This window comes from Phocoena phocoena, chromosome 12, assembly GCF_963924675.1.
Source record: "Phocoena phocoena chromosome 12, mPhoPho1.1, whole genome shotgun sequence".
In the NCBI taxonomy this organism is placed as follows: Eukaryota; Metazoa; Chordata; class Mammalia; order Artiodactyla; family Phocoenidae; genus Phocoena; species Phocoena phocoena.
Window position 1 is genome coordinate 74,074,183 of NC_089230.1, and position 12,137 is coordinate 74,086,319.

Below are 12,137 nucleotides of genomic sequence, written 5' to 3' on the forward strand. Positions count from 1 at the left end.
GAGAAAACAGATGAGTAATTACAGTACATTCTATGAGAGAAATACACACAAACCAATGACTCCCAGAGGTATCTAAGAAGGCTTCTCAGGACAAAATGCTTGAGCCACGTCCTTTTTTTAAAAATAAATTTACTATATTATTTATTTATTTATTTATGGCTGTGTTGGGTCTTCGTTGCTGTGCATGGGCTTTCTCTAGTTGTGGTGAGCAGGGGCTGCTCTTCGTTGCGGTGCGCGGGCTTCTCATTGCGGTGACTTCACTTGTTACAGACCATGGGCTCTAGGCGTGTGGGCTTCAGTAGTTGTGGCGCACGGGCTTAGTTACGCCACAGCATGTGGCATCTTCCCAGACCAGGGCTCAAACCCGTGTCCCCTGCATCGGCAGGCGGATTTTTAACCACTGCGCCACCAAAGCAGTCCTTGAGCCACGTCTTTAAGAAGTAAAAATTAAGCGAAAACTAGCTAGATTCTCTAGGCATCAGAAGAGGTCCAGAGGCCATGCCAGAGTTCAGAAAAATGCTTTGGAAGAGCTGTGAGCAAATTCGTCATGGCTGGTGCGTGGAATTGGAGTTGGGGAGGTGGTGACTAATACGACAGGAGCTGTGACTGTAAGGAGGGTGTCACAGGCTAAGCTAAAATATTTAGACTTCATCCTTCATGGAGGTGACATGATTAGATCTGAGTTTCCGAATAGATTAAATACGACAGAACAGGGAAAACCATTTTTTGAGGATGTTGCAGTAATTCAGAAGAGAACTGAAGGGTACTTAATGGATTTCAGTGACATCAATGGATACAGTAAGGGCTGCCAACACCCTCCAGCCAAAGACCACCAGGTACATACCTTTATTTAAACAAGTTGGTTTTATTACTCACTGCAAGAGGAATGAACGCTCACCATGAGGAACCAAGGGGTGTTTCTATAAGGGGGCCTTAGAAAGAATCTACTTGTTGGATTTGAGCTTTACTGGATTAGTTGGGTAATTTGGGAGAGAGTATAAGGAAATAGGGGTTTACTGACTACCAAAAAGTGAGAGCAATTCTATGATTGGATATCTCAATAAATCTTATCTGCAGGGAGGGCAGACTAGACTGGAAGATTGGTAAAGAAGTAGTAATCACTCCTGGTAGCTGGGAAAGTGTGATGATTGATATCTTATGGGTAGCAGGGATCTTGCTTTTATCTCACTTTATTATGATTTCCACTGTGTGAAGACTTCAAGTGCTTGGCTGCCAGGGGAGATAAACAAGGTAATAGTTAAGTGGCACTGGTTCGAGTTAAGCTTTGTTTGTTTTTGTGAAGAGAGACACTTGATCACTAAGCCAAGGAAGAGCACTTAGTAGAGAGCCAACTATGAAGGAGGGAGAACGATCAATGTAACAAGAATCCTGCAGACATTAGAGATCACAAATTTTCATTTGTGAATTACACAGTTGTTGGATTTCTTCTAGTAACACCCATCAGTTAAGATAAAGGAAAGTGGAGAACGTGTTAGTTATTTCTTTAGTATCTATTTCTCCCTTTCCAGTAGCTACTGATTTCTTTTTGGGATCCATGGGATTCTAGGGAAATTGATTCCCTTTCTAGCTCCAATGTGGAAACACAGAAGAGAGCTTAAAATGATCAGTTTATCTGAATTACCTGCCCAGAGTGACTGGTTCAGTGGTGGGCACTCGACCTAGGACTTTTGCTGTGAATACTGGGACACATATTTGTTTTTCCCTGCTGGATATGAGGAAGAAAGATTATTTCGAAATTTTAGAACCCTAAGGCTTCCAACAGGGAAAAATAGGTCACATACCAAGGGCCAGGAACAAGAATGGCATCAGAATTCTCAGTAGCACTGCTGTACACTAGAAGGCAATGGAGCAATGCCTGGCCTGAGAATAGAGCCAACCCTGAGGAGAGCAGAGTGAAAAGACAAAGAGAAGCTTGGTGTTGCTCCCATCATTTGAGCTGTAAGATCAAGCCGCATTTGAAGGCAGTTTTACCTTCAAGCTTTTCAGTCCAAATACCTTTCATTATTTAAGCAAGTGTGTGTTCGTCTTTCTGTTGCTTGTTATCTTGTTTCTAGGCTAGCCAAGGTAAGGGGTGAAGAAGACTGATGGGTACGTGTAGGTCGATCCAGTGTTTTGATTGAATTGAGGTGGGCGTGTGCACTAAGAAGGTCAGGGAATTAAGCATCTTAGCAAAAGGATGATTTAAATGGTGGTAATAGATTCCATAGGCACAAAAGTACCTGGTATACCTTTATTAAAATTTTCCTTTTCTCTATTTTATCTTCTCAGGGCCAAAGTCTGTATTTTCCATGCTATTTTCTAATTTAGTTAAATTCAAATAAAAATTATTTATAAGCATTGCACTGTGCTAAATTTTGTGAGAATACAGAAGTCTAGGTTCCTGTTTCTAATACTTGTACTATATAATGAGGGGGTTAAAGCATACGCGTACACCACTCACCCATTCACTGATTCAACTCGTAAAAGGAAGACAAGGCAAAGTGTGAGGAAGAGCTCAGGTGAATTTTACAGATGGTAAATGCAATGGGATTTGAGAAGAAGTAGAAGGTAATCTGTGCTATTCAGCTAATGTGGGGTGATTAGAGGAAATTCCCCAGGGCTCTTTTCTCTCATTTAATCAGTTAGCATGAGAGAGGGCAGCAGGCTTACTCTGCTTCCGATCGGAGTGATGAGGAATCGTTTTACTAGCTCTGTGACCTTGAGAAAGTTACTTAACCCCTTTGGGCGTCACCTTTTTAAAATTTTAAACCTTTTGATTATCATGTAAGCCCCTACTTCTTTCTCAAGATTGTTGCTAAGAAGAAAAATCATAATCGGAAACAAAGGATGTTAAAGTAACTTCCAAACTGGAAAGCACCGACGAAAAGTAGGCAATGATACTGATAATTAATGGGGGACCTTGGCCAACCCAAAGCTACCCCCAACTTCCCTGTTTTTTGTTTTGTTTTGGTTTTGGTTTTTGTCAAAAATGTAAATATCTAATGGTGGAAGTTTTAGCAGATATAGAAGGAACAAAGCTGTGAAGAAGAAACTGCTATACACATCACAATGCGTACCTCTGTTGATCCTCGCTTGTCACCTCCATTTGGGGGCAGGTCTGTTGGGCAATTAAGTAAATTTTTAGAAAGTGCGTATTCAGCTACAGTTTACCCCCAAACCTAAAACTGGGATCAAGAAACAAATGTATAATAAAAATGGCCTTTTCTGTTTTGGGACCAAAGAAAACTTCCATTCAAATGCAGTTGTCCATTGGTTCTGCTCTTGTAAACTTTGTAAATTTATTTCTTCACATTAAAAGCTGTACCTGGGCTTCCCTGGTGGCGCAGTGGTTGAGAGTCCGTCTGCCGATGCAGGGGACGCGGGTTCGTGCCCCAGTCCGGGAAGATCCCACATGCCGCGGAGCGGCTGGGCCCGTGAGCCATGGCCGCTGAGCCTGTGCGTCCGGAGCCTGTGCTCCGCAGCGGGAGAGGCCACAACAGTGAGAGGCCCGCATACAGCAAAAAAAAAAAAGCTGTACCTAATTTGTAAATTAGGTGAAACGACCAACACCAGCAAGGATCCAAAACCACATACACATCGAATACAAAGCAGTCATAAAGGTAACAGGGGAAATAATGAGGTCCTTAAAGATGCTGGCTCTCTTCTTCCTGCTTTGACTTAGGCTGAGATAATTTCTCTAAGTCTTATTCCTTTCTTCTGAACTACATGTTTCAGTCTGTTCTCTTGCTTCTGTGGGCCTTTGCCCGTCCTCTTTTCCACTCCCGATCTGCTTACTGTATAGGGCAATGGTACAGCTCTGTTCAGCATCCCCCTTTCAGAGCCCTCACTTACGCTCTCCTTAAAAGCAGGAAGGTTTCCCAGGCATAGTCTTCCTTCCATCTGAAAACCAGGATGAGCCACTCAGGGGGTTTAGGGAGGGCAGTGCTGCGTATCATGAGTAAGCTACAGAAGAAAAATCTATTTTCTGGACACAGAAGTACAGGCTTCTTAGGGATTTCAGAATAACAAAAAACCTCAGAAAGGGAGGGCCACCAATCATTGCAGGGCAGCCTAAGCTCCAGTTCTCTCTGCTTCTAGAGGTAACCAAGCAGCTCTAATCAGGGTCAAAACAAAGAAATTCTTGAGGAATATTGCATATCCTTATTACTTTCTAGCATGATATCAATTTCTCAGTGGCTTCAGTGTGTAGAGATACACTTTAGCTTTGTTTATCACCCCTTCAAATCCCTCAGAAAATTAAGATACGCAGTTGAAACCATCAGAATAAAAACCAGCCAGCATTCAAAGCTGCAAAAAACAGAGCCCGCATTGTCTAGTTAAGCAGAAAAGGAATGTATTAAGATGTTGGGCACCTTACAGTTTCTGAGAGGGCCTTATAATCAGGTTTACACGCTACGGGGCCTGTACTAACTAGCCTACTGGGTTTTCCAGTGAAGACTGTATCCCTTCTGCTTCTGGATAGAGGAATGGAAGCTTGTTCTTTTGCACTGTCAACACTGGATATGGAACTCAAGTGCTAGGGCCTTCACCCTAACTACCTGTGAAATCTGGATGCCCTTTTTTTAAAACTTTATTTACACTTCTTTACTTTTTTAGAAAACCTTTTTTATCTTGCAATAATTATGGATTCCCAGGAAGCTGCAAAAGTAGTTCAGAGAGGTCCGTTATACACTTCACCCAGTTTCCCCCAATAGTTACATTTTATATAACTACAACACAAGCAAAACAAGGAGATTGACGTTGGTACCATCCATAAACCTTATTCAGATTTTGTCCCTTTTACATGAATTCATTTATGTGTATGAGTGAGTTTGAGTGTACAAATCTACGCAGATATATAGATTCCCACTACCAAAAACAAGATACAAAACTGGTCCATCACTGTAAAAATCTCGTTTGTGCTACCCTACCTACTGCGTATTGTCCTTAACTCCTGCAACCATTCATCTGTCTCTGTCTCTATGCTTCTGTCATTTCAAGAATGTTATGTAAATGCAGTCATATATGATCTTGTAAGATTGGCTCTTTTTCTCTCAGCATATTACCCTCCAGATCCTAACTCTTCAGATCTAACTATTCAGATCTTCAGATGTAACTACTGTGTTAGTTAACAATGAAAAGTTAGTTACTTTTCATTGTCAAGTAGTGTTACAAGGTACAGATACCCCATAGCTTGTTTCAGTGTTCACCCACTGAAAGGCATTCTGGTTGTTTCTAGTTTGGAAGTATTACAAATAAATTTGCTGTGAATATTCATATGCACGTTCTCTGATCAACTTTTAAACCAATGTCTTTCTCAGGTGGGTCTGCTTGATAGAGCCCAGGCCAGAGTTTGTGCCCAAGGTTCTTAACAGACCTCCCTTTATCATCATTAGCCCCTGCTGGTCATTTAGTACGATTTCTAACATATACAAAGTAGACAGAAATGTATAGTGAACACCCCTGTCCATCACTGAGCTTCAACAGTATCATGATTCTGCCATTTCTTTCATCCATAACTCCACCTGCTCTCCCTACAAACACTTGATTTTGAAACAGATCCCCCAAATATAATTTTATCTGTGAATATTTCAATATATATCTCCAAAAATGAAGAATTAAAAAAAAAATACTTAAAATGCCATTATCCCAATGTCAGACTTTGGGTGCCTCCAGAAACTAATAACAAAACAAAGACTTGAATGCAAATAGTCTATTTGAGAGGGGGACCCAAGAGGGAAAAGGGGGAAGTGAGACAAAGGGAAGGTTGTAAGTTAGACATCGGCAGAAAGCTGCTCTGGCAAGCATTAACTCCTCAGCATTTACAGACATCCAAGGGCAGGCAAAGGTTTCAGCAGGCAGAGAAAGCCCTCGGCAAAGAGATGCAGTTGCTGACAGCTGAATTCTGGGTAGCATGCTCTTAAGTAGTAAGGGTGTGTGACCATGGGACCTGGGAACTGACAGCATCTCCTACACAGGCATAAAAACAATTAACAAGTAACCAGCCAGCATTCACATTTCCCCTAGTGTCTCATCATTCTTTTTAACAGCTTATGTGTCCAAATTATGATCCAAATAAAGTCCATACATTGTAATTGATTTATATAATTTTTAAGTCTGTTTTCCTCCAACTTTTTATTTTGAAAATTTTAAACATACCACAAATTTGGAAGAATTTCATTGTGAACGACTATATATATCCACCAAGATTATACAGTAAACATTTTTAATATACTTGTTTTATCACATATCTACCATCTATTCATCTTTTTATACAAATTGTATTTCTTGATGCATTACGTAGTAAATTGCAGGTGTCAATTTACACCTAAATGTTTCAGCATAAAAATCATTGCTAAAGTTCATATTGTTTACTGTTTTTTGCAGTCAAATTTAAACAATGAAATGCACAAATTTGAAGTGTATATTTGTTGAGTTTTGACAATGCATACACCTTTGTAACCCACACCCCTGTCAAGATACAAAGGGTTTCTACCACCTCAGAACGTTTTCTCATACCCTATCCCCAACTCCTCAAAGGCAAACCACTCTTCTGATTTTTTAACATAATGTTGTTTCTAATGTCTCTTATTTTTCCTTCTAACATCTGTAGGATCTGTAGTGATGACTGCTCTTTCATTCCTGAACTGGTAATTGGGATTCTTATTGAGAGACTGTTACCCATGGGTTTCTGTTACCTGAAAACTAGGTTTGCCTCTTGGTGACTATTGAGTCAAAAGACACAACCAAGCCAAAGAACGGGAGAAAGAAGGATTTATTGCTTGCAGCAAGTAGGGAGAATACCAGGGATCTTTCCCAAAGCACTGTCTCCCTAAACAGCAGAATTGCTAAGGGTACATGCATATTCAATGAAGGGGGTGGGGCAGTGTATTCATATTCATGAAGGGGCTTGAGCAGAGGAGAATTCAACATAGAATTGGGGCAAATGTTAACAGAGTCCAAGCTTTAGTTGATTGAAGTCACAGGGATCAGAAAACGTCAACATCAACCTCTTCATTCCTTTAGTTCCAGTTGACCTGGTGGTTGAGCGTGGGGGTGGGGGTGGGGGGAGTTTGAATTCTGCAAAAGAGCTCAAGAATGTGCCTCAGGCTGACCTTTATCACTGTAACAGAACTGGGAGTCTTTACAGCTGATTTATTATCTTTGTTATTTTCACTTGTCTTGCCTGATAACAGTTGTTTGTTCCTGCATTCTTTTGTCCCCTTAAAATCTCAATTACTGAGATCTGTTAGGGATAAGCACTGTGCAGGCTTAGATCACAAAATGGCTTAGGTCCAGAATGGCTTCTCTGTGTCAAGAAAGCCATGCCCGGTTCTCTTTCTCCAGGGAACCCCCCCACCCCCAACCCTCTCTGCTTACATGTCTTCATGTTTCTGCACATCTTGTGAGGAGAGCACTTACCTTCTCAAGGATATTGTTGGTATAGCAAATAGCCTTGGTAAATAGTGATAGTGGCTTCCTCCAGACTAGAGGACAGGTTTATTTACTGTCCAGTATAATAAAGATAATTTCTACTTCAGGGGCAAAAAACAGGCAGGTTTGCTTGCAGTATATTTTAAAATATTAAGTTTCCCTAAGCTTGGAATTCCTCAGCTGGCATGCCAACTCACTACATTTGCAACGTCTACTTGGGCAACATCTATATTATTCTTGAGGGATTTGGGGGCCTAAAGGAAGTGATGCAAACATAAAGCTCATTCTGCTTGCTGTGCCGTGAGCAATAAAGTCCTGTCTCTGGCCCAGGAATCTCATTTAGTCCGCCAGCAGCCATGAAACTGTGGCAGGCTAACCTGGTTAGTTTTCCAAGTAGGGTACGATCTCAAACCCTTGAAATTCTTGACAGTTCTCAATTTTTATTTCTTCTTAACAACTGACAAGGAGCTTATCAATTTTGTTGATCTTTTCAAAGAACAACTTCCAGTTTTGCTAATTTTCTCTATTTTTTTCTCTTCGATTTAATTGAATTCTGCTCTTATTGTTATTTTCTTCCTTCTGCCCACTTTGAATTCACTTTGCTTTTCTTTTTCTAGCTTCTTAATGTGGAACCTTAGGTGACTGATTTTTGATCGCTCTTCTTTACTAACATAATATTGAAAGCTATACATTTCTGTATGTGCGTACTACTTTAGCTGCATCATACAAATGTTATGTTGTATTTTTTTTTATTCAGTATGAAATACTATTCAACTTCCTTTCGATTCCAAGTGTTTTAACTCTATTAAGGCTTATTTTAAGATCTAGTATATGGTCTATTTTGCTGAATGGACCATGTTCACTTGAAAAGAATACGTATTCTGCAGTCATTGAATGTGAGAACAGCTAAACATCAAGGAAGTTGTATTAGTCAGTGTTCTCTAGAGAAACAGAACCAACAGAACAGATTATGTATATGGAATTGGGTCAAGTGATCATTGAAGCTGACAAGTCACAACATCTGCAATTGGCAGGCAAGCTGGAGACCAAGGAGAGCCAATGGTGTAGTTCCAGTCCCAGTCTGAAGGCCAGAGATACAGGAAGAGCTGATGTTTCAGTTCAAATCCGAAGGAAGGGAAAAACGGATATCCCAGCTCTAAGGCAGCCAGGAAGGAGGAGCTCCATCTTTATTCACCCTTTTTCTTCTATTCAGGCCTTTAAAGGTTCGGACGAGGCCCACCCACATTAAGGAGGGCAACCAGCTTTACTCAGTTTACCACTTCAAATGTTATTCTCATCCAGAAACACCTTCACAGACACAGCTACAATAATACTTGACCAAATATCTTTGGGCACCTCATGGCCCAGTCAAGCTGACACATAAAATTAACCATCATAGAGGTCACAACCATTACAGAGCTTGACAATCTTGTTCAAATTACCTATGGATTTCCTAATTTTTTTGTTCAATTGTTGTCTTTATCGCTGAGATTATAATTATGGAACTATTTCTTCTTTTAGTTCTGTCAGTTTTTGCTTCATATATTTTGAAGTTCTGTTACCAGGCACATCCATATTCATGGTTAGGTACATACACATTATTTCTTCCAGAGAAATTGATCCTCTGATCATTATTAAATATCCCTCTTTATCTCTGGTAATACTTTTTGTCTCAAAGTCTATTTTTCTGCTATTATAATAGCCATCCATAAGACATGCTATGGTATCTTACGGGTTACTACTTTCTACTGTCCAATCCAGCCTCCTATCCATCTTTCAGTGAATCTTCCTAAGTTCTGGACCATCAATAGCTAAACTTTTGTTTTCCAATGCACTTATTTATGAATTTTAAAATTCAGTTGTAAAGATGTCTTTTCCGCCAGGTCTAGGGATTTGTGGCATGTAGTGTGTGGCTATAGTATGTGTCCAGTCTGCCATTTTAAATCAAACTTGCTTTTCTTCTTAAATCTTTAAATCAAACTCCCTCTTCTTCTTCTTAAGGAAGCAGTGGTGACAACGACCTGATTTAATCATGTAGTTAGATAAAGAAGGAACACGATCAATTCTAAGTAAGATGGGCTGGGGAAAGAGCCCTACGAATTCTCATAGTAAAGGGGAGATAGAGTTTGTTCTGATTATAAAAAGTGTGCTAAGCTTGCCAGATTTATTGGTTTGATTTCTCACAATTTTTGCTTGTCTCATGTAGACTTTGAATTTGTCTTGAATTTCTCCAGTATTTGCCTAGAATTTTTAGATTTATTGGTGGATTCTGCTTTCAAGCTTATATAGTTCTAAAGTTATATTCAAACACTGCCATCTTGTGGGTCATTCCTTGGGTCTCCCAATCCCACCCTTCCAAACTCTCTCATGCAAATATATTCATCCAGAAGAGTTCAGGGATGTCAACTTTTATTAGGTGCTAACAGCTGTAGTAAGAGCTCTACATATATCACATCATTAAACTTCATAAGGCCTTTGTGAAGGAAGTACCGTTAATCCCGTGTTAGAGGTGAGGACGCTGAAGCCTAGATGGGTTATATAACGTGCCTTAGGTCTCACAGCTAGTAAGAATAGGAGTAAACTTTTATATTCAGGCAGTTTGCCTTCAGAACCTTTGCTTTTACTGCACCCACATGTGAAACGAATAAATCTAAAAACAACACAGCGTGACACAGTAATATGAATAAGCTATAGAACTAGCAGAGAAGACGGGATAACTGTTGGGAAAGGGTATCCGGGAAGGCGTCACAGATTTGTGAGGCGGTGGCCTCCTCTACGTGAGAATTGGAAGGATAATCATTACATAGGAAGAACGCAGCTGGGACCATAGCCCCTGGAGCTAATAGCACAGAAACACCCTTTAGCTGTCTCTTTTTCATCTGCTGCGTACCCTGTCTTCTTTTGGGAAACTACTTGTCACTATGCTTCAACCACAGGACTCTAATGAGGGTTGTCAATCATGATACCCTTGAGTCCTCACCTAATCTGAGCCAATATCAGGGTACATCGGGGCACCTGGGAATTTTGTGCTTGAGGCAGAGGGCTCAGTGCTATCTTCCCTAATGGTCACGCTGAGGTGTGTGTCAGAAAGCTGCTTCCAGCCAAGTGTTCTCATGTGGAAGACAGTTTGAAGGAAAAGATAATTAGGCCAAACAATAAGGTTCTAGTCATCTGTAGGCTAGCTGCACTGCTGATCTTCCTGTATTGGTATCCATTCTTGCAGAACCTGAACAGGTCTGGGCTTTGGCCCATTGCAAACATGCAAGTTCTGATATTCTTTCTTCTGTGGCCAGCTGAAGCAGGCACAGCACTGGCATTCCTTATCTCTAAACAACTTCAGTGGTAGCACAATACATTTTCATTATGAAGGACAGCACGATTAATTTATTTGGGAAAACATGGCATTTGGGGAGTGTATTGGAAATGGTGTGGCTTAAACACTTCTGCAGTGCTCTATCTTGGCCTCATCTCAAACTCCATTCCTGATGCCTGGCCTATTCCCCTACTTCTTCTCCTCTAAATCACTGCAGTCTTCTAAAACCGTCCTTAGATTTATTTCTTGATTTAAGCCTACTTTAGAAACTCCAGTCAGTTATTTTTTCTTAACTTTGATTTTTTTAATTAATCAAGTAAGAAAAGTGCAAATAAAAATGACAAATTCAAAATGATAGAAATTAAGAATCACCCATAACGCACTACACAGAGATAATCATTGTTATTGGTATATTTCTATCTCTTCTTTCTTCTATGTGTAAACACAAACAATTATTTTTTAAATGGCTAATTTTGGGGCTTCCCTGGTGGTGCAGTGGTTGAGAGTCTGCCTGCCGATGCAGGGGACATGGGTTCATGCCCCGGTCTGGGAGGATCCCACATGCTGCGGAGCGGCTGGGCCCGTGAGCCATGGCCGCTGAGCCTGCGTGTCCAGAGCCTGTGCTCCGCAATGGGAGAGGCTACAACAGTGAGGGGCCCGCGTACCACACACACAAAAAATAATAAAATAAATAAAAAATAAAATAAATAAATGGCTAATTTTGATCTCTTCCTTCACCAAACACATCTACAATGCATCAAATGAAATTGAATTGTACTTCATTTGTACTATTTCCTAATCATTTCAATATTCTGTCCTGCAAATTACCAGTGTCTTTGAAGGCACCTAATTTTCCAGGAAAATGGGGAGCAATTCCACATCCCTTGGCTTGCGATGTTCTTTCTTTCCCACTTCATCTGGTTATCTCCTACTCATTCTTCCAGTCTTAGTTCAACTTCTTTGGGAAGTTACATTAAATTTATCATAGTATTATTTGCAGTTCTTGTAAAAGTTGCAAATTCTTTTTTATAGATTTATTTATTTTTATTTATCTTTGGCTGCGTTGGGTCTTCGTTGCTGCATGCAGGCTTTCTCTAGTTGCGGCAAGCAGGGGCTACTCTTCGTTGTGGTACGGGGGCTTTTCATTGCGGTGGCTTCTCTTGTTGCGGAGCACGGGCTCTAGGTGCGCGGGCTCAGTACTTATGGCTCGCGGTCTCTAGGCGCGTGGGCTTCAGTAGTTGTGGCGCCTGGGCTTAGTTGCTCCGCGGCATGTGGGATCCTCCCAGGCTAGGGCTCGAACCCTTGTTCCCTGCATTGGCAGGCGGATTCTTAACCACTGCGCCACTAGGGAAATCCCGAAAATTATTATGTGGGGGATTATCTGGGTGTA